Genomic DNA, 3,163 nt, shown 5'->3' with positions numbered 1-3,163 from the left:
AGTCCGTCCGCATTTCTATTCTGCCCAGCTTGTTTGTGGAAATAACACCCAACGTCCCTCACGTAGAAGCCCCCCCCCCCCAAAACCGAGAATGACCAGCTCTGAGACGCTCCAGCTGGGAGTGAATGGAGCCTGGAGCCCGGGGCTGGGGGCTGAGGTGAAGGTCAGACCCCAGCCGCCCCTGCAGTTGGCTCACTTCCTCTCCCAAACACTAGTGCTCTGGGAGGGGTGGCCCGTGTGGGGCCGGCGGGACCAGGGCTGGCTGTCACCGTCTCCCCTTCCTCCCCCTCCCTCCCCTCCCCCACCCCTAAGCCACCCGAAGGCTTAGGTGGCGGTGGCTTGGGAGGCGAGGTCGTTTAAGAGGTCCCCCGCTGGGATCTCCTCTCCAGGCCTGTTCTGCCAGCAGGCTGGCCTCTCCCGGGGCAGTTCGGGGAATCTGCGGAGGGCCGGAGGGCCCGAATCTCGGGTCGGGGTGGGGAGTGAAAGGGCCTGATACTTCTGGGGCCATCAAAGGTCAGCGAGACACATTCCCTCTGGGCACCGGGTGTGCCCTAGAATTCAGTCGCAGCCGACTGATGGGCGAGTCACTGGTGACTCATCACCTGGAAGGGGGAAGGGCAGCTTTTCAGCCGTGGCGGGAGCGCGCTGGTGGGTTCGAGGTCCTCAGGAGACAGAACCAGTGCGTCGGGAGGATAAATACGATACAAACCGCTGGAGGCACAAGCCAAACGGCCCCCGAACCCAGCGCGGGCGTGACCATGGCCTTTGTGCGGGGAGCCGCGCAGAGCCGGCCCGCGTGGGGCACACGTTTGCACGCAGGTAGGCCCGTCTAGGGGGCACACAACCCAGGGGCGCGAGGGGCCGGGCAGCCCCTCCCTCCCCCCTACGGGGCTATTTCATCCCTACCTTTTTTTTTTTTTTTTTTTTTTTTTAAATGCTTCCTGGTCTAACTTGAATATGCAATGAGGCGCCAGACCTTTGTGGCGGAAATATAATTAAACTGGTGGAAGATGTAAACGAGGAAGAATGATGATGACACCAGGCCGATTTCACACTTGGCAGTCGGATGGCTGGGCCCAAGCCGCGCTCTCTCCACGCAAGGCAGATCAAAGTGCCCTGCCACTGCTAAAAAGGCAAAAGGGGACTTAGTATGCTAATCCCCAGGACAAATATATTTTAATCTTGTTAGAATACAAGTTAACGCTGCAGCTCAGTGGCTGAACTTGGTCAGACTGTAGAGATCCATTTTTATTTTAGCTGTGAATGAGGGGCAGACCGCCTGGCTTATTCATAGGTGGTGAAAGTAAATTTGCAAAACGAACCCCTCTTTGGGCTGCGGAGGGCATCCCCCTCACCTAGACCTTTCTCCACGGGGTTGGGGGGTGGGGCGGGATTCAGGACGCTCCCGGGATGGGCTGATCCCCAGGCCTCCCTCTCTCTGCACAGGATCCTGCCGGCCGAGAGAGGAACGCAGCTCATTTGGTGGAGAAGAAACAGGGAAACTCTGAAATTAATTAAAAGATCCTCCAAAGCAATCCGTTTCCCTTTAGGCCCGAGGTATGACAACCAACCCAATCCCTCCCTATCAGCCCCCTCACTTTAATTTTTACGATGTCAATTTTCATTACTATTAATTATTTGCCGAGCTCCAACTGTACATCCGGTGTTGCCCTGATTAACAAGAAGCTTGCGGGTGCTTGTGCCTCGGAGTTTCAGTCCCTGCTAGATGTGAACGTGTAAGGGGGGCTTGCATGCATTCGCAGGCAGGCAGTTATGCACCGAAGGAGAGAGACGAAGTCTGCAGAGCTCCCCCTCAAAGCAAACCATCAGGGTAAAATATCGTGGAGGCGTGTGGGAGTGAGAGAGAGAGAGGGAGCGGAGCGAGCACTCAACTGTAAGGTTACAGAAGGTTAAACTACCCTGCAGAACCTACCTGCTAAATATTGCTGATGGCAGCCATCTAAAAGGCAATTTCTGTCTTGCTGTCCTAGCCTGTGTTAGAATTCCCTCTGCCTCAGGCATAAAACCTGACTCCCGCTAAAGCCGGCATCGCGTCCCTGCATTCCAAAGACCCGCCTTGGCTGTCCGGATCTCGCTGACCCATAGCCCCCGCCCCCGGAACGCCCCGGTTTCCAGGACTTGGGAATGTCCGCGGCCATAATCCACCCTCCCCCCCCCCCCCCCCCAGTTTCCCTCCCGTGCACTGTAATTACTGTAAACAGCCCATGGGTCCCAGCTCTCACCACCAGGGGAAGGGGGGCCGGGGGAAGCTCACTGTTCCGAGGCCAGAGACTCCAGAACAGGAATGTCCCAGGATGCTCTCTTCTTTCTCCGGCCAGGTCTCTCCTTCCCTCTCTGTTGTGTCCCTTAGCTAGTGGCCACCTTAGAAGGCAGTCTAGAACTTCCTTTGTGTTTCTTGCCCCAGCGGCCCTGCTTCCCAGACGTTCAGTCTGTTGTATCCCTTCGGCCTTAAATAGGAACACCAGCCAACCCTGACGGGGCTCCTAGTATGCGCCCCTGGCTCAGTTTCCCAAGGCCACCATAGCAGAGAGCCACGCGCTGGGGGCTTAAAACAGCAGGAAGTTGTCGTCTCAGCTCTGGAGCCCGGAAGTCAGACACCAAGGCACCAGCACGTCAGGTGGGCTCCTCCCGGGGCTCCGAGGGCAGAGCTGTCCCAGACCTCCTCCGGCCTCCCGTCCCACCTCTGTCTTCACAAATCTCTCCCCCTTCTAAGACACGGGTCACAGAGAACTTAGGGCCCACCCTTCCCTCGACTGCATCTGGAGAGGGTCTGTTTCCAAACAAGGCCACAGTCACAGGTTCGTGCACAGACGTGGACGCAACCGGTACAGCCAGGACGTGGCATTCGACGTAGATGGTCCTAAACTCTTGTGACATCACGCCTTGCGCCCTGGACCCTGCTCTTACCAGCACTTAGCAGTGAGGACCCCGGAGGTGAGACCCTCCCGGAGGGTGAGCGTGCTTTTGTTCTCTGCGTGACGCAGCCCTCCGGTTTCCTCTGCTGGTCTGTGGCACCGGTGACACGAGCCCTGACTTGGGTTGGGGCCTGGCCAGCCCGCATCCGTGTGACCCAGTGAGACACTGTCCCTCCCATGACACAATCATGAGAATGGCCTTCGTCATCCGCTTGGCCAGATGCAGG

At 57.8% G+C, this 3,163-nt stretch overlaps 1 long non-coding RNA gene across 1 annotated transcript; it reads left to right on the top strand.

Annotated features, from left to right (window-relative positions):
• The first annotated feature begins 642 nt into the window (after nt 1-642).
• Nucleotides 643-1,702, top strand: LOC147582920 (uncharacterized). The gene is made up of 2 exons (XR_015242576.1): nt 643-819; nt 1,447-1,702. It is a non-coding gene; the product is annotated as an uncharacterized LOC147582920 (long non-coding RNA).
• The last annotated feature ends 1,461 nt before the right edge of the window (nt 1,703-3,163 follow it).

Source organism: Puma concolor, chromosome A2 (genome assembly GCF_028749965.1).
Source record: "Puma concolor isolate L17-30 chromosome A2, mPumCon1.1.hap2, whole genome shotgun sequence".
Taxonomy (NCBI): domain Eukaryota; kingdom Metazoa; phylum Chordata; class Mammalia; order Carnivora; family Felidae; genus Puma; species Puma concolor.
This window is presented reverse-complemented; position numbering and strand designations above follow the sequence as displayed.